Raw genomic sequence first — 20,059 nt, 5'->3', positions numbered from 1 at the left:
ATGGTCAACTTCCAGTACTTGGTGGTCGTGCTGTCGGTGGGATTTCCAAACTAATGGCTCTCCAGAGCCTCTTTTTTTTATTCCCGGCAGAAAAAGCCTTCCACCCCCGGCCTGCACCCTGTGAGGCCAGGACTAAGAGCAACCCTTTTGTCTTTACTGATACTACTCCAAATAGGGGTTCTGGGTTAAGACCCAGAAGTCTTTTTGTTAATACAGGTAGATCTTAAAACCTTCCAAAAGAATCAGTGTAAGCTTTAAATGTAAGTATGGAATCTGCACCCAGCAACAACAGAGAGAAGTAGAGAAAAAGAAGAAAGAAAGGAAAGCAAGCAGGTCAAAACCCAGCACCAGGTCTGCTTATTATTAAACTTAAGGACAAGCACAATCCTCCTCATTTCACTTGTATGAGAAAGTGAAATGGTCTCTCAGACACACTTGCATGCTCTTTCACACTCCTCTTTTCCCAACACTTTCAGAGACATCTATCTTTAGTCATCCTTCATTAAATTCTTTAAATTTAAATTTGATAATTTTTCAGATTTAGGGTTGGGATATATATGACTTTGTCATTTAATTCCTGGTTAATTCAACCCGATTTGATGAAAAAGGAGTTGCTGAATTAGCAAGTGACAAAGAGATGATTCTTCATCTGTAATAATGTTTTACCATTAATTGGCTTTAAATAACCCCATAACAAATTATTTGTGCTTGTACACTCATGCTCCTGTGTTTTATTTTCTGTCAAATTAGACTCTGAATTTATGAATATTATAATGCCTGTGTGTGATTCACTGTCATCTTGGACTTTAGCCTAGGTGCTCGCTGCTTTCAATTCTAGTGATCAGTACCTAGATGCCCTGTGTATTAGCACTTCTGATCTAATTTTCCCAAATTGGTTTCAATTTTCACTTTTTCTGAATGTACAGGCGGCTTTTAGTCACAGGCAAAAGTCCGATAGACAACCCTTTACATCCCACAGATAGACAGCCACATTACCAAATCCAGCAAGACTGGATCTAAAATAAGATACCATGCCTAGCACTCCTATTTTAGATAATTTGGAAGTTAATGGACTGGTTTATTCTGAGGTACTGCATCATTACTCTGTACCAGTGATAATATTATAGGACTATCAACAGTTGAAGTAAACTACACTGTAAGTGGCAACACAGATCTTCATTTCCTTCTAGTGGATATTAACCATTATTGTTTGGACAGGCTTTGAAACATTATCAGAGAGCAGGAAGAAAAGTTTTAGGATTAGAGCAGAAAAGGGATGGAACTGACAGAGAACTACTAAAATATTCTATATTTGGAGTCTTTTTTGCATGATATGCTTCAGTTCAGAATTTTACAGCAACATTCTCTATAACATTTTATGGTTTTGCCATCAGTATAATATTTGAGTTCCTGATATTTTTGATAATATTCCTTCTTAAACATACATCTTCAAGAGCAGCTATTACGATTTTGGTTTGCAGAAGGGAAGTGTACTACATGCCTCAGGTAAGGAATCTGCAATATTTGAATACCAGAAGTTCTTATACAATCACTGTGAAGGTATTTCCTTTTCAAATAGATGTAAGGATTTTTTTTAATTGCTGACGTGTCATGATATCTTTTAAGTCAGAGAATCCATTTCCAATTCATCTATGTATTTTTATATGATTAACTTAAATGTTTCAACTCATATAGAGGAATTTACCCTGCAAGAATTTTAGTTTTTAGCTCTAGTTCATATTTAATGGGTTTTTTGGTTTTATTTTCAGTCCTGGATCTCAAAAAATACATTTAGAAAATTAAATGTTTGTGGGATCTGATAGTGTTTATATATCTTGTGTTACTTTTTTCTTACACACTATATAAAAGCAATCAGAAAACTTCTGCACTTTTAAACAGATACCGAGAAGCTGATCTACTAATTTTTTTCGTTATTTATTTGTTTTTTTCTGGTTTTGTTTCCTTTTTTTTTTTTTCTTTTTTTGTCATGTTGCTTTTATAATAAGTGCAAACAAAATATGAGTTCCAATTTTGGAAATATTAGACTTTCATACTCATGACTTTTAAGGTGAATGCATTTTGTGATATTTTCTTCTTCAGATGCACTGATACAAATTAAAGAAAGATAATCTATTGATTACATTAATAAGAAAGTAAATTTTGTATAAAGTGTGAGTTACATGGCTGTAGGTTGAGAGGAACAGGAAAATATGGAAAAACTTCATAAAGTTATGATGAAGTATTTCTGCTTATTAACATCTATTTGTCTCTTTGAAAATACAAATAGAAATAAAAATATAATAACTTATAATTGCCTTGTAATGACTCTTACTTTTCTGATCTCACTGTGGGAAATTATTTGCCATACTGGCACAGACAACTCATGGCACTTTCAAAATGATCACCTCATGGCTATAATGTAGATGTAAAATTGAAGGTCCATGCTACATCTCAAATATTCATTGAATCAAGCATCTTGATCAATTGATGAATTTTTAATGAATGTAAATTTTTTAGGCAAAACCAGCATTGGACACATTTATCCAATATTTGTTTTTGTTGTTTTATTTTTTTTTCCTTTTAGCATAGTGCTAATTCAAAGATGAAGTCTAGAGAACAGCCTGGGTTTTTCTTTTGTGTAATAAGGTCATTTCTTCAGGCCTCAGCCTCATCTTCTTCTGATGTCTAGCCATCAAAATATATTTGTTCAATCTACTCAGAAATAAAAAGCAGTAGAATAAAACACAGAAATTTCCTACAGACTTACTTTTTGCAGAGTTTGGTTTTGGATCTTTTTTGTCCAGATAAAATACAGAAGCTTTTATTTAAAAGTTATCAGAACAGACCAAAACCAGTTTATTTTGATTAAAACAATTTCTCACATATTACAGTGAATGATCACAGCTCAGCGAAACCTGAAGAACAGCTGTGGCAGTGAGAGAACAAGTATTTTCACTCTAAGAGGGAGTCAATACCCCTACTGAATGCAATTGTCATATGATACACTTTTTAAAGTGATCTCATCAAAGCAGATGAAAAGCTTTTAGACTGGAGGAAGAAGACAGGCAGCTTTCACCAGAGAATAAATTGGGAAAATTAACTTTTCAGCCAGAGAAACAAAAAGCCGCTTGGGTAGAAAATATGACATAAAAAAAGAAATTAATATATTTATAAATAAAAAAATAAAGCCATTATTGGAAACAGCAGAGGTGAATCAGACCATGGCTATTTTCAGAAATTCTTCATGAGATCAGCATGGCTTATTACTTCTCGCTCTTCTTTGAGGTGGACCACACAAAAATGCACACTAGATGCTCAGACCACATCAGAAGGAACTCAGTGTGGGGTATCCTCCTGACACAGCTGTGATGAGACCCTGCTTGGGGTCCCATGCACATGAAGAGTTGTTTTCTACCTCACTGTGCAGGGATTTAACAAAATAAAAGCTCTTCATAAGCAACAAAAATATGCTTTTTAAATTTTAGTACTACCTTCAATATTCAAACAAAACTCATTTATTTATTTATTTAAATAAATAAATAAGGTCACAATAATTTTATGTAGAGTGCATTATTTGAAAATTACTTTAACAAATAACTCTTCATACTTAATATGAATAGGCTAATTCAAGGACTTCATGGTTCTACTAAGTTCTGCGGACTACTTGGAACAATGTTTTGGTGACATTAAATTTGTCTAGTTCATCTGCACTGTTATTGATTAATTTACTTTTTCTCTTTGTGAAGGAATATCTTTCTCCTAGGGAAAAAAACAAAAGGATTTGGATTGCCCTGAGCATGTTTAGTCTTCCAGGGTGCAAAATTTTCAGGAAAAATAAAGACAGTTTTCTCTGTCCTATAAGAGCATCTAATAAAAAGTGATGGGCCTGTTAGAGAGTCAAGAGGCTTAACAAAGGTCATTTGGGAAAGCTGTACAAGGCAGGAGATTATTTTTAGAGAAAATAATATACTCTCCTTAGAAGACATTACTCATTTTCCTGTGATTTCTTAGATGATTTTAATGTAGTCCTGAGAATTTACTTGTCTTATCTCTGTTTTTTTTTAATTAGAAAATCCACTGCTTTGCTATGGCTAGCATTACTATAGGCAATCTATTTAGTTTCTTTTAAGCTTACTTGTTCTTTAGCTGTTGCTCCTTAGAGACTCAGCAAAATTCCCTAGTATCACATACATAGGATGAGAAAATAATTTCTTGTTTTTTTCTTCTTCCAGTGCTCAGTGATACAGAACAACAATTTTGTAAATTAAGTGTAGGAAAAATTGGACTCTTTAATATTTTTCTTTTTCATTACTACTTGCTATATTTCAACATGTCCATATGTACGAATGAATAGGCAATAACACTTTCTTTTATTATAGATATCTTTGAGAGAAATTCCTCCAAAGTGAATAATAGTAATATTTTAATAAGCTTAGCTATAATGATAATAATACAAAATAAATAAAATTTTGGAATGTAAAAAAATACTCTAAAAATATTCTAAAATTGCAAGCATACCCACAATTTTATGGTCTCTTCTTTTCTTATGCTTAACACTGCTATTTTACTATTTTTCTAGAAGGAAAGTTGCTAAAAATATTTGTAATAAATTAAAAAATAATCTATGCTGACATGTTATTTAGATAGACTCAGTACTACCCGATGCTGTGACATAACTATTAATATTTCTTTATGATAGACACACTTCCAGAAAAATGTATAGATCTATCTCAAAACAAGTTGATGAACAATAGATCCTGTCCTAATATTATGTCTGATTTAAATTTTTGAATTGTGTTAGTTTTTGTTTATGTTTTCTTTTCTAAAATTGGAATGTGTCAAATTTGCACATGTTAAAAAGCTGAAGTTCTTTCTCTCTGTCAAATAAAATGCCACATATCCTTTAAGGTGACATAATTTCTCCTTTTCATCCAAATGCAACCCAGAATACACAAATGTTAGCAAGCAATCCACTGGTGTCTATTTTTATTTTCAAAAACTAGTTTGCTTGGCAAATGATGTAGTTCTTCAAAAATATTTTTCTATGAAGTTTTTATAGATTTTTTTTTACACCACCTTAAAAGTGAATCTTTTTTTCGTCAGCTTAAGGCAATATTAAAAGAATTTTCAACCATCAATGGAAGACTCAAATGTATTATCAAAGTAATTACTTCAATACTTGATATTAGTTATGACACATGTAACAAGTATAAGGGAATTTGGAATATGGAAGAAATAATTAAAATCTTTTTTAGAGAGTAATTGTTTTTGGTGAGAAACAATTTGCAAAATTCTGTATTTTTTAATGTAGGAAGTATTGCACAAACAAACAAACAAAAAAAGTCCTAAATAGGTCATATAGTAGCTAGTTTAGTAGCCTGCATAGATTATTTGCTCACTTACAGTACATCAAAAAACTTTCTAGCCGTTCACATATTACACTCATTGTTTATCTACAGCTGACTTTTTATATAAACACAGACTTCCAACCCAAAATTTCATTTGAACCGGGGCTGCATCATTCCTTATTAAGCAATTATTTTGTCACTCATATTAATTTTTTGTTAACTATCACTATTTTTAAAAGTGGTTTCTATTCTAAATGTGCTGGATGCTGTTTTCTACTTTTTTTGTCTATTAAGACTTCTCTATTACAAGTTATTTTACTATTCATATAGGCAAATGCAATTTTATTTCTAATACTACATCTAGAAAAAAAAATGTGCTATTAATTCTGTCATGTAGGCTTTTTCTGAATCTTTGTCATTGTTTCTTGCAAATTTTTTGAACTATGAATGTCAATAATAACCTCATTTGAATAATATTCATAGAGAGTAATGCTTTCTGCTTCTGGTTTTTAGATTATACATTTGAGTTATCTGTGTAACATCTTAATTTCAGCAATATTATCACTTTGATTATCATACAATTCTGTTAGGCAGATAACCATTATTACTGATTTTCAGAAAAAAATCCAGGCCCAGTTTTCACTATCATTATACACATTTGCGATGTGTGCGTCCTAGCAAAACTCAAAGTAAAATCTCACTAATCAGATTTGACGGTTGTGCTTTTTTGGGAAAACTGGGGACACAGTTCCTCAGTGAAGCCAGTGGCAAAATGACAGTAGAATTCACTGAAGCAAGGATTCCTTATTCACTTCTAAACAGCACCTGGGAGCACACTGAGGAAATATATAGCACACAAAGGAATAATAATTAACTGCTCACACAATCATAAATAAGTGTCTTTTATTTTCAAAGGCTTGTAATTGAACAAGTAACTTCAGTTGCTTCTTAAGAATCTTGCTGAGATAAGAGAGTTGCCAGTGAGGCAGCATTGTTGCAAATGCAACATTGTTTCAAATGTTGCCACATTTGAAATCCATTTTTTTTTTTTAGTTTTCATCAAAGTTTTAATTAGAACAACATTTACTCTGTTGTTTTTCCTCAATGTGTCCTTTATTTCAATTAAGAATTAGTAGTTCAATGCATATTAAAAAAAATTACAGCACAATATAATATCCCACGTTTCTCAAAAAGTTCAGAATGAATATGGTATCTTATACTAATTGATTGTATTTTACATGGATCAATCCCTATCATACCATGATAATGAGTATTATAGCAGGATAGAGAAAATAAAATACTAAGATAGAAGACTTTTTAAAAATTAGTTTTCTATGATTATTTTGCACAGGGTCTTAGAAAGGTAGTTGTAAGAACTACCAGCATAACTCCAGCATAACACTGAAATTCTACTGTTGTAGACAAAATTTTCAAACCCAATAAATATAATGCTAAGCATATCCCAATGAGAATAGTAACAGTAAGCCCAAATAGTACTTTTCAAAGCACAGTCCCTCATAAAGAAACTTGTACGCTAGAGGCAGAACAATTTACAGCACCATGACACAAATGGATGCTTCCCTGGAATTATGTGCTATTAGAAAGGTCAGCTTTACAAGTACAGAGATGTGCTACCAATTTATTTTCATGTATCCTTAATATTTTGTCTCTCATCTGGTGCTAAGGAAATGTATTGATCACCAAAAGGCATTCTAGTTGTTTACTTATAGCAGAGAAGCAATTTGGGACAACTTATCTAGCTTATCAGACATAAAAGAGCTACATAAAGTGTAGGGACACTGAAGGTAGGAATGGTTATATAAAGCACCACTATTTCCCAAGTATGTCTGCCCTGGTTGCTGCCCACTGACAGCAGTAATTAAAGAAGGCAGCTACCAACTTCTCCTGTGATTCTCCCAATGGAAAGTCAATTCTCTGACTCTCTTCAACAGTGGACATCAAAAGGTTGTTAGTTTTTCAAGTTACTCATATTTATTGATCTTCTGTCTAAAAAGGAATAACAGATAATACATTAGTAGCCTGTAGATGAATTGCTTATGCTTTTCTGGGGAATGAATGTTTTTCAAATAAGCACTACTCCCATGAAGAATGCATTACACACGGTTTAATTTAAAAGCTTCAAGAAATGTACTCTATCCTCATGTACTGCTTCACAGACAGATCTGTCTCCAATCATTTCTGTTACAACGGTATGTCATAAGTCATTCTCCTCAGCAGTTGCTATGTACTTACATGTTGTGTAGAAAGAAGCAAGAAAAAGCATGTTACCCTGCAGTTTAAGACAATCAACAAAATGGTTCATGCAAGAGAAAAACAATTACTGCACAGCAGACAAGCTGTTGGCTTGAATTGAAATTCCTCAGAGCATTGCCTAAATAGAACATCTAATCAGAAAGTGAGAATAAAATCACTCTTTGTCCACCTAACAGATGATTACAGCAGGAATGGTCATTTGCAGTCCTATCACTTTGATTTATGTATTGGGTTTTCATGATAAGGTTTCAGTCACAGAAAATCTACAAAGGGAAGCAGTGACAACATGAGATTAACTGACCACAGCGCATCCACCAGTGCTACTGTGAGGGGAGGAGGGAGAGAATTCAAGACAGAAGCTGTGCCAAGAAAAAAAGGAGGAGTAGGGGAAAGGGGTTTCAGATTTGGGGTTATTTCTTATTGCACTACTTTGATTTAATTAACAACAATTAAATTAGTTTCAAGTCAAGTCTGTTTTGCCTGTGACAGTAACAGGTGAATGATCTCTCTTCCCTATCTCAGTTCATGAGATGTTTGTTATAATTTCTCTTGTCCAGCTGAGAAGGGCAGTGATAAAGGGGCTTTGGTAACCATCTGGCATCATGTTAGGGTCAACCCACCCGAGTTTGTTAAACTCCCATTTTTTTGAGTAGCACAATCATGTTTCCCGCACTGCTTTTGAAATCACATCTGCAGCCACTCACATCTGTAGTTTCACAAATTCTACTGTGTTGTTTAGACAGTTTTTCAAAGAAGCTGAAATGAAAGCACTTTTTTTCTGGTTCTACCATGTGATAACATCAGCTTCTCCAAACTGTGCTTGGAGGAGTAACTTTAAAGAGCAACTTCCTTGTATGGTCTAGCAGGATACTGATGAATTAACAAGGAGTACTGTAACATCAAAATAGTGGTGAAATGTGGACCAAGTGAGGCCCAATATTTTTCTAATTAAAAATATTATGGGTGGAAGAACAAATGAATGCTGGATTATGCCTACTTATAGTCAGACAGGCAATTTTTATATGATGCCCTTTAAGAAGCAGTACACCAGCTTTTATTCTGATATGAAGACCAAGCACTGGACAAAACCTGTACATCTGAGTGCATCATCAAGCCATGTACAGCTGACTCCTGGAAATTAACAGAGGAAACAGGGCACCCAGGAGTTTTGTGAAGCTACAAAACCTGTGTCAATTGGGTTTGGATCGGAGCCTACCATTTTTATGTAGTTCTGTCGAGAAGTTTTGTACTGTGTGCTCATACTAGCTGAGATAAGTGCTACCCAACTGTCTGTGCACTGATCATAAGCTCAGTGTACAAAAATTAAGACTGGCATGAGTGGTGATGAAGTGCAATGCTTTTATTATATGTATCAGACATTAAGAAAGTTTGTCTTCTCTACACCGACAAAATTCCTCGATGAATGACATTGAGGTGGAAGGAGAAGACAAATGTCCACCTGCTGCTTTAGATTCAATCATGAGAAACATTTTAATCTCTCCTAGGAGTGATCGCTAAGACCATGTATCAGATGTATTAAATAAGCAAAATGAAGACTGCTTCACTCTTGCTGTTTGTGTCAATTGTGATCTGTTGAAACAGAAAACTCTTTAGTTGCAACTACAGGAAGACACCCACAATAAAAAAAGCACAAACAACTTTATCGTTATTATTATTAATATTAATAATAATATTTTAACACAATTACTTCTCAATAAAAGGCAGGCGTCATTGTCAACAAATCTTTAAAAATCAAAAATGTTCATAGGGAGTCTGACAATTTTCTTTTTATCCATATAATTTCTCAGGACTAATAAGAACTAAAATTTTGACATACATATTCACATGCATGGATGGGGAGCTGTTTTCTAAAGAACTAATATTTCGCTCAACTACAGCTAAAATGCAGGCAAAAAAATTTGGTTCTCAAATTTACTGGTACATGAATAAAAACCAAGTAAGCAATGTCAGATTAAAAAATCAAATAAATCAAAATAATATTCTTTCTTCAACCAAGATAATTTTAAACTCTTTGTCTGTACAGCTTGAAATTTCATTACAGAATTCCAGGAAGTTTTCGAGAGTCATATTAGCACAGGACCAGATCCAAAGGGTAGAGACAAAAACCTTTTCAAAGACAAGGTAGAAGCGAAAATTTAAATTAGATCAACCCTGTTGGAAATTTCTATTACCTGAATATCAAGAGTGAAAACTGTGTCTCTGTTTAAGCTGCATTGCTCCACAATAAGCAAAGAAGACTATGTAAAAGTATCCACTGATGGAGACTATAAAAAAGAGACCACCAATCTGATCTGTGAAGGAAATAAATAACAACTTGATTTTTAAAATATCAGGTTTTCTCTTGTATTTAAACGCAAAACAGTCAAAATGAAGTGAGGCTGTGGCAGAGAAAAGATTAGTGAAATAAATTAAAAAATCAAAAGCCACACTCTCAAGCAGCTTGGAAAACTACTTCTTCTCAAACTTCAAAAAGGAAAAAAGTTCATTTTGCTCTCTTTCCGAAATTATCACTCCAGACTGGTTCCTATTCAACATAAGGTTGTAAGTGGTCAAAAAAAAAAAAAAAAAATGAAGGAAACAACCATCACATTGATTTTCAGGTAGGGCAAAAGAAGGATTTGGAGAACTACAGACCAGTAACTCAACCTTATCTCAATGTCTGAGAAGGGAATGAAGTGCATCCTCCTACGGACTCTTGTAGCTACAAATAAACAAGATGACCTGGAGAATGGATTTACAAAGGGTAAGTTGTGCCTCACTAACCCAGGTACCTTTTGCAGTGAGATGCTGGTACAGAGACTGATGTTTTGGGTGAAAGGATGCCTCTGGGTACCATATATTCTGACCCCAGAAAAATTATATACCAAGCAAATCAAGAGAATGCCATTGGTGGTTGGTTTATCTTTTATTCATATCAAGTGAAATAGTTGTACTAATCATGTGAACCATTGCTTTGGACTGACACCGCTCTCAGTCTCTCTTTGTTTGCCCTGTGCCCTGGCCGTGGTGAGGACTCTCTGCTGGATTCATTCTGGAGTGCTGAAATATGACTTGCACATGTAGCCCCAATCTGGACAGCACTCAGTCTCTCTGGCCATCCCATTCCCCTCTGGTCCATTCTCTGGTGCAGGGGCTGCTGTGATGCCTGGGTGCACTGCTGACTCCTGGCAACTCACTGCCTCCCAGGACCCTTTCTGCAGAGCTCTTCGTAGCTGGTTGTCACCTCTGAGGCCAGACCTGCCTTGGCCTTCAGGGTCCCCCGCAGGATTCCCATCAAGGTATTTTTCCACATCCTTCTCAAGTACATCCCTGCCCTCCTGATCACTAACTGCTTCTCCACAAACAATCCACAAACAATCTAGGAGTGCTTTCCCAACATCTAGGCTCTAATAAAGGCAGTAAACTGGATGGATACAATATCAATTCAGCCACCAGACAACAGTAGTTAATGCCTGCCAGCTGAAATTTTCACTACCAATCAAAACCCTTTGAGCCCATGCATCTAGCCACCATATCATTCAGCTGTCTAAACTGGATCTCACTAATACAGTGATAAGGAAACTCTGGGATGCTGTGACAAAAGCCTTGCTAAAGTCAGGGTACATCCAGACCCTCTCCAGGAACTAAGGAGGAAGCTGACCTGCCTGTATGGCATAGATTTTCCTTCTTACTCTTTTTGAGGATGAAGGGATGCTTGGCTTTTTTCAAGCATCAGAAACAAAGCTGCAATCTTTGAAAGTGACAGATGTAAGCACTGGAAATATGCCAGACAGCTGCCATTGTTGGGTTCTGTCTGTCCCATGGACTGGGAGGCTCAGAACCTTGGGTATGAGGTCAGATTTTACTAGCATAAGCTGAGACAAAAATGTACCTCCACTATCTGCAGGTGTTTGGTCACTTCCCTTTTATTAACAGACACACATTTTCATTAACTTTCCTGTTATCAAGAAGCCCACCTCCACCTACAGTCTTTTACATGTCTGAGGTCAGAGGCTCCATGTTCATTCACACTAGCTTTTTCAGACACACTTCCTTGACTTTTCACACAGTGAAATGAGCAATCCTTTGTTCTGATGGAGCTGTCTTTCCACCTAGTCTCTCCAGGACCAAGCAGGTCCTTGAAGAAACCAAGATCCTTAAGCCTAAATTTGAACATGTTCCTAACAACAGGATCAGGAACAAAACACTAATTTGGCTAAAGATATTTACTCTGAAGTATTAATTATTATCACTCACACTTTTTTTTCAGCTAGTTAACTTACTTGACAATCCAGCATGGCAAAATATAATAGATGAACTCTTCCCAGTCTCAGCATCTTATATGGTGCCTATGTGACCCTAATACTTTTCAGTATTTTGACTTTAGACCATTATATTTATTCAGCTCTGGCATTCAGTGCAAGCGAGTTCATCATTCATCCTATCCCCCCCATTCCAGACTTCAGAATCAACAAAAGTGACTGGCCACTTTAGGAGATCTATTTCCCATGGTAGGAGGGTTTAGCTCAAGACAAAAAAGCAGGTTAGGGCTCCCTCTCAGATCTCCTGTTGTAACCACAGGGCAGACTCCCAATATTTCTGTTACTTTCAGCATTGTGTTATTGATTTTCCTGGAATAAGTCTACATTAAGGAAACATAGATGCTACCTGTAAATGGATATTGCAAGTGTTGTTATTAATATACAATTGCCTACCAAGGACAGGTCATATAATCCATTATTATATATTTCAGAGCCTTATTGGGACAATACTACAAGAGTATTTAGGCACTTAAAATTTTTTTCAGCATCATTTAAGCCATTTTGAGGATGTTTAAAAATACATGTATCAATCATGCATAGGAGTTACTGTCTCCTGTAACTCAGCTACTTAAAAAAAAGCTTATATGTATTCCATTATAATAATTTTAAGCCCATGAATCAGTCACAAAGAGTTTAGGAACTGGTGGGCAAGAACTCTCCTAATATGCCTACAATCCTATTGTATGCTCTTCTTTAGTCTATGAGCAAAGAAATAAGTCTCTTACCAGAATAATTCTTCAAGATTTCAGAAATTATTAAAAAGATGTTTTTAAAAGAAAAAAAAATGTTAATTTACACTTGGCAAGATTGATAGTTAATAAAGGACAACTCCCAGTGTATCTTGACTCTTCTGTCCTGCTTATAGTCTTTAGTATTCTCCACCTTCTCTGCATGTGAATCTTGTTGGAAGAGTGACATAAGCCAGAGAAGAAAGTGAAGCTGAAAGAAACTAGCAATCTTATTTATTTATTACCTTTTTTTCTTTAATCAATCATGTTAGAAACCAAAGAGCATCACTAAACTGATGGACCAAAAGTGACTTCTGGGACTGAAGGAGGTTGATTGAATAATCAAATTCTAAGGCCTAATGGAAATAATAAACCTTATTCAGTTTAACCTTCCAAAATAATAAAAAAAATACCATAACATACTTAGACTTTTTATTGGATACTTTTTTATATCAAATGCTTAATGAGATTGCAAGCATGTATGAGTAATCACTTTTACTTACTGTTCTTATTAAAGCAAAGATGAGCTTTCTTTCAGTGAGAAATAAAAATTCTTCAGTTGCCTAGAAAATAGATTAAATCTTCCCAATGATGTTAGAGTGAATATGAAAGCAAACCTTTACTTGAAAGCTTTCAGGTACATAATATAGCAAAAATAGCGTGGGGTATAATAGTTCTACAATTTTTATAAGTTTAGTCGATTAGTACACTTATCATATACCATCCAATTAAAAGGCTAGTTGGTTATGTAATTATTCCTGCTGTCCTGCTCCACTGGAAGAATTCCAGAGGTTTCTTTTGCCCCATTTTTGCTATACGTGGTCCAGATTCTGGTTGGAAAACAGAACATCATTGTAACTGGTTCTCTTCTTGGCATAAGACTAAATAATGGTTAGGAATTAAATGTTGTATTAATTGTATTAATAGGGTTAACTTATTGTTCCTAAATGCTGGGAAGAAAGATAGGAAAAGCACTAGAAGCTACAGCCATGCTTTAGTAATCTACAAAGCTATCAATATATGAAAAATATAAAAAACTATAAGTCTTAGGTATCACTTCAGTAACATGAAATTAGCTCTTTATTTTTATTCAAAGAAAGGAGCACATTTAAATTGAACTTTATATAGAAGAATAAATATCTGTCTTTAATAAAATTATTGTTTTCCATTCTCTTGTCTATATACAACTTTTAATCTTTTTTAAAAGTCTTTAATGGGTTTAGTAGAAAAATTTTCACCTTAGCACATGCCACAAAATACCCACCACTCTTGGAAGTATGGCTGAATTATTTTCAGGCACCAGCTGGAAAATGGTTTCCAGGTTTTTTATGATAAGAATTGTACTTCCAGCAACTCCAATATTTAGTGTTGAAGGACAGAAGTCTTAATACAATTTTAAACAATTTTCAAGGTGAAAAAGTAGCATTGATATTGAATGAACTAAATCTTAGTGTGGAGTAAAAATTAGTGGACAAATATTTGAATTTTGTTATTAGATGAATAATGCATTCTGTTTTGTTGCGGTTGATGCCTTTCAATTTCTACTTCAGATGCCATAGGAATGGAAGCCTGTATCTATCCTCTAGGCTGCATACAGTGGGCCCAATCTGTGGTGACTCTTCTTTTGGTCTCAGAATCAAGGCTTTACAAAGCCTGTCACTGAGATACAGCTATAAACCAGATAAGTGTTATAAAAATAAAATTGCCATGGGCATTTTGTAGTATGTAATACTTTGCTTAGCAAAAAGGGATATAATCTTGTGGCCTTTCAATATTTAAATGATGTTTATATGAAATACAGAGAAAGAAAGACAGCTGGCACTGGTTTTAAATTGAAGGAGGGAAGGTTGAGGAGGGATATAAGGTAGACAGTTATGAGGGGGATGAGACTGAAACAGGTTCCTTAATGAACCTGTGGGCATGCAGACTTCTTTCTGCTGTATTTTTGCTTTATATAAATATTTAACTTCTTTTCTAAAATCATGTACTGTCACTAAAACTGTTATTCTGAGACTAAGGATCTGCCCCTTGGACTGAAAATGGAACCACATTTCTCCCATTTTGTGATTATACATAACAAAGTTGACTCATGGGCATACAACTTCAATGAAATTCTAGAATAAAGAGCATAATATTGTCCTATCTTTGGGCAGAATATCTAGCAAAGCCTTTCAGGTATTCTGCAGCTGACAGGGCTTTCTACAAAAAGGGATAGCTGAAATGAACCTGGAATAAACTTTGAAGCTCATAAAAAACTCTGAAAGCTTAAAAAATTATTTATGCCAAGGCCCTCTAGGGTTAAGTGCTAGGTGGAGAATACTTCACTTCAGATTGCCTGTTGCATTGCCCCGGTATTATCTGTAGCAGGCAGAGGCCCTGCAAGGCCTCCTCCATGGCGATCACTCGCCTAAGATAAGAAATGCAGAGTCATGATGAGTGGACCGAAGCAGCCCCTCTTCCGCTCTCAGACTCTTGTTATCTCTCTGTAAGGCTATAGGTTGTATTCTCCTCAACCCTGACCATTGGATGATTTCCAACATCCCAGTAGCCTACATAAACCCCATCTCTGCCCAGTTTGGCAGAAGAGCTGTCACTGGAACCCTTTGCAGGAGCTACTAATAAAGACATTGCTGCAGAACTCCATACAGACTTCTCATCTCTCCATCCCCACATCTGCCGAGGCACATAGCGAGCAATGAGCTGAAATCACTGAGAGCTGAACTCACTAGAGCTGAAATCACTCCAGAGTTGCTTGCTAAGTTGCCTGCGGCTGGGAGCTAGCCCGAGGGCCCAGACATGCTGCGCCTCATCAGCACAGTGCTATCTGGGACACCTACAGTGGCAGCTGCCCAGGGGGCCGGCTGGACCCCTGGGACCCCAGGCCACGATAATTGCCAAAATATTTTCAAATACAACATAATTGTCATCTCCCTGTTTATGGATTTGACACAATATAATAGATGTATATACAAAAAAAATAGATTTATTTGCTTTTTCTCAAACTTTAGAACTTCCTATAAGTTCTCCCAGAGTCTCCTTAAAACTATTGTGGCGCTGTCTGCATAAAAAACCCCATCAGTTAGATATTACCCAGCATATTGATCAGTATTGCCTTAGTCTTGTACTCCCCTGGTGTGTCCGTTTCCAGCTGCTCTCTCACCTTAAACGTACATTGCAAACACCATGGGAAAGAGAGTTCTTATTATTATTTCATACACTACCTAGTAAAAGTGAGCCCTGGACCATGGCCAAGGTCTGATGGCAGTGAAAATACCAGTATATTACAGGAAAAAAAAAGCAAAATATTTCTGAAGCAGGTAATTATTTGGGTCATATTTTTTAAGCCCACAAACTGGTTAGACTGTGATTCTTGCAGATCATACAAGTAGTATGTCTTCTCCCCAAGATGACCTTTTCTGTTAGAATTATTATCACCTAATAGTTACTACTGAATATTCACATCTGCACAGAATTAGTTTTCCCAAACCCAGCTGCTCTGTAATTCCAATTGCAATGGAAGAATAAAACTGGAATGGCACCTGTCTGACAGTAGAAATAACTATAGAAGAATTTCATGTTGCCATTACTCCAAGACCATATCACTGCCCAAACTATAGTTTGGGACCATCTTGCCACCTGGAAAATCTCCCAAAACATTATTTAGGCAGCCATGGTGACCAAGAAAAACAGGTAGAAAAAGCAGTCATCCACAGAAATCACATTCCCATGTCATGTCTTTGATTCTGTGACATGGGTCAGCTTATATCATGTGTCATTATGATGAGTGATACCAAGACAAGAAACATGGGATTATATATCACCAAATGTATAGTTTATGATATATTACTATATATATAAAATATTATACATGTTATTATATATACACCCATGAGGGAATACTGCAAATTGTGTGAGGAGATGCACATCATTTTTTATAATTTCAAAATACTTTTTAGCTAGGACACAAGACCTCCAAAAATTTATAGCCCCCAAAAAAATTTTAGCCTTAGGAGTAAAAGAGATTTTAGGGAGAGAAGTTTGAAGGATGATAGATGCTAAATGACACTCATAAAAAAGTTAGTTTAAATATCCTAAGATTATGGACAACATGAGGGAATGTTTGGAAGAGAAGATTCAGAGCATGACTCAAAGTATTGTTCATCTGGACTTTATCACAAACTTCAATAAAGAAATATGACTGACCATAGTATAGCATATAATCAGCAAAGAAAAAATTTACAAATTATTTGACCTTATTTGTGAAAGTAAATGATCCAAAAAATTCAAAAATTTCTAAAATTTATTTATTTTCATATGAAGGAATTTTAACAGGAAAGCACAAAAAAATTAAACAAGACTATGTTACTAAAGAAATTATGAAAACTCTGGAGCTCCTGAAGATTATGTGGGAAGGACTGAACAAAAGGCAGGGACACTGCAGTAGGTGCCACTGTTTCAGTCAGCACTGTTTCTGAGACTGGCAGGAGGAAGCAAAAGGGCAGTCAGAAGGAAAATTTATGAATTAAAAGGTAGTGATATATTAGGGAATTTCTACCAGCACTCTTTGTTTTTGAATGCTTTTTGCTCTTTAAAATGCAGTAAAATAATCTTCAGAAGTTGTCTGCTTCAGAAGTATTCATTTTAATATGAGGCATAGATATAGATACTCAGTTCCTATAACTCATTAAAAAATGTCTTCTATGAATATTTTTTTCTGGAGGAAGAACAGTCTGTGGAGATTAACATCCATTTCACGAAAGAGTCTTGTTAGTGAAGTATGAAAATAAATCATATTTCTGCAGCACAATGAGAGCTGTGAGTTACAACACAGAACATCTTTTTCAAACCATTTTCCCACATTATCTTTATTCTCATTGACTTACCAACCCTACAAAAGCTTACACAATGAATATAAATCATATCCATGAGGAATTTCTCTCTTTTCTAAAGGCTGAGAGCAGACACGCCCATGTTGTTTTATTCTTCAAACAATGTGGTGAATATTTTATGCGGTATGAAGTTCAGTAACTTTCATGAAAGAGACAGCAAAAGAAGGCTGAGTCTCTGCCCTCCCATTTCCTCTCCTCTGGTTCACCTCCCATTCTTACAAATTAACTTATTCCACACATACGAGGAATAGAACAGACCGTGGTCATACATATCCCCAGGAGATCTGTGACTTGTATGGCAATAACTTGTACTGTGTCTCTTACATTTGTCTATGCTACTTAAAAGAGAAAAGGTTTTCAGCAGCAAATTATTGTGCTCCTAATCTGTTTCATCCTTGGGGAGGTCAAAGAATGTAGGGGTTAACACTGTCTCGGAGCAGAGAGGATTAATGCCAACGGACTGAGAACACAACAGATTGGAACAATTACCTGCTTGAAGTTCCTTGAAGTATTTTTTTTTTTTTACCAAGCCTAGTTTTGATTCACAGGAAACTATTGAAGTTGATAAAACACAGCTACGTCAAACTTGATTTGTCCCTACTAAGCAGCTCATGCATGATTTATGTCTGTATATACCAGATGTAACGGAACAAGACTGAACTGATTGCATTTCATACCTGCTTTTATCTGGGTATAAATGACTGCATAAATAGCAAAATCTGAAGCATCAGGCCCATTTTCTTAAATGAGTAGCAGAAGAATCTTTTTCTGAAGCTCAGTCCATGCTGTCAGAGGGGAAGTCTAATCACCACTACACTGAGAGATCTCTTTTTTCACTAATCATTGGTGTAATTTTTGTGTTTGTAGAAGGTAAAATAAAGACAAGGGAAATAACAAATATATTTCCTTTCAACTCTGACAAGGAAACTGATGACCGTCCTAGTGTCATTGTTCCTTGTTCAGTCACTTTTTTTTTTTTCTATTTTAGGTGTACTGCTTTGCTATGGAGCAAATTAATGCTAAAGTCATGGAAAAAGACTTTCAACTTGGGACTGACAGTTTTTGCCTATATGGGTGAAATTAGGGATGTTAATGATAATTTACAGGCTCAAATTCTTACATACTTGCAGCTCTAGAGGATGTTTACTAAATAAATGATGCAACAGTCAGAGCAAAAAAGAGATAGGATGGAAAGTTTAAGTGAGCACAACTTAGGCCAACATTACATAACACACTGCCATTTTTGCTCAGACCACTGTCAAGATTTCACATGCATTCCTGAGATCCAGGTGACATAGTGAAGATTGTCCCCTTAGATATCCTTATCACTCCTTCTCATCTTTCTCATTTTAAGATTATTAATTAAGATACTCTTTAGTCGATCCTTAATCTAAACCAGAAGTGTTTTGAATTCAGTCTCATTCCATACATTTATTCTTAAAAATACTGCTTAAGTTGGAAGTAAGAACTTTGAAATGATAAGACTTGAGGGAGTAAAATGAGCATTTCTTTTTCCCATCTGTGGTTGCACTGTGCAACTGTACCAGAGGCTTCTGAACATCTTGCGGATGAAATAAATAGGAATCCTTTTTACTCTCTTAAAAATGGCTGAAAAGCTGAATTCTCACTCTTTCCTTTTCTCACTATCTAGCTACTCATAATACAGTGACACTTAAAGCTATTTATATTTTTTCAAAGTTTTGATTCAAGAAAAGTCATCCAACCTTCAATTTCCATACATCTGACAGAAAACAAAGTAGAGACGAAGCAGAAGAAAGAAAAAGACTAGACTAAGAGACACTAAAAATATTGTTTAATCTGATTTCTCACTCCTCTACCATCCCCCAAAACCAGAAATCTTTCAGCACTTCACAAAGTTAAGGAGAAATTAATTAGTGTTTCTATTTTTCAATCAAAAATTATTAGGAATATATTCCAGAATAATACAGTAAATATTTTCAATATAAATATATAATTTAGTAATCAAATTATCTGTGCTTATAGTATTCTGAATGCCGGACTGTGACACATCTGCTTTGCTGCAAAACTTACAGTTACAGTGGGCAGAGCTATTAGATATGAAATTAATGACTACTTATATTCCAAAAAGGTCTAAGATTTGTTTCTTGTTTTCTTATCCTTTTTTTTAAAGGAGTAATGAATGTTTAAAAGCAAGTCTGAAATTCCAGACAATGCATAGGAGAAGGAGATATCATGCCTGTGGACTGGAGAAAAGAGAAAGAGAGAAATAGAATGTTTTTACCTAATAAAATACATGAAAATAAATCAAGCAAATGTGCCATTCACTTTTAGAAATTAATGCTGTGATTTTTTCAAAATATTCTTCTACCTGTACTCTGAAAGTTTCCTATTAGATCATGACAGTAGTACATCCAGGTCCACTATTGCCCCTCTGGATATGGCTATAGGAAGAATTAACAAGTAAAGGATACTGTATGCACCTGTGCTCTCCTAGCATCCTTTACATGGACTAGTAC

The sequence above is a fragment of the Vidua chalybeata genome, chromosome Z (assembly GCF_026979565.1).
Source record: "Vidua chalybeata isolate OUT-0048 chromosome Z, bVidCha1 merged haplotype, whole genome shotgun sequence".
NCBI lineage: Eukaryota > Metazoa > Chordata > Aves > Passeriformes > Viduidae > Vidua > Vidua chalybeata.
Note: the sequence above shows the minus strand (reverse complement) of the source record.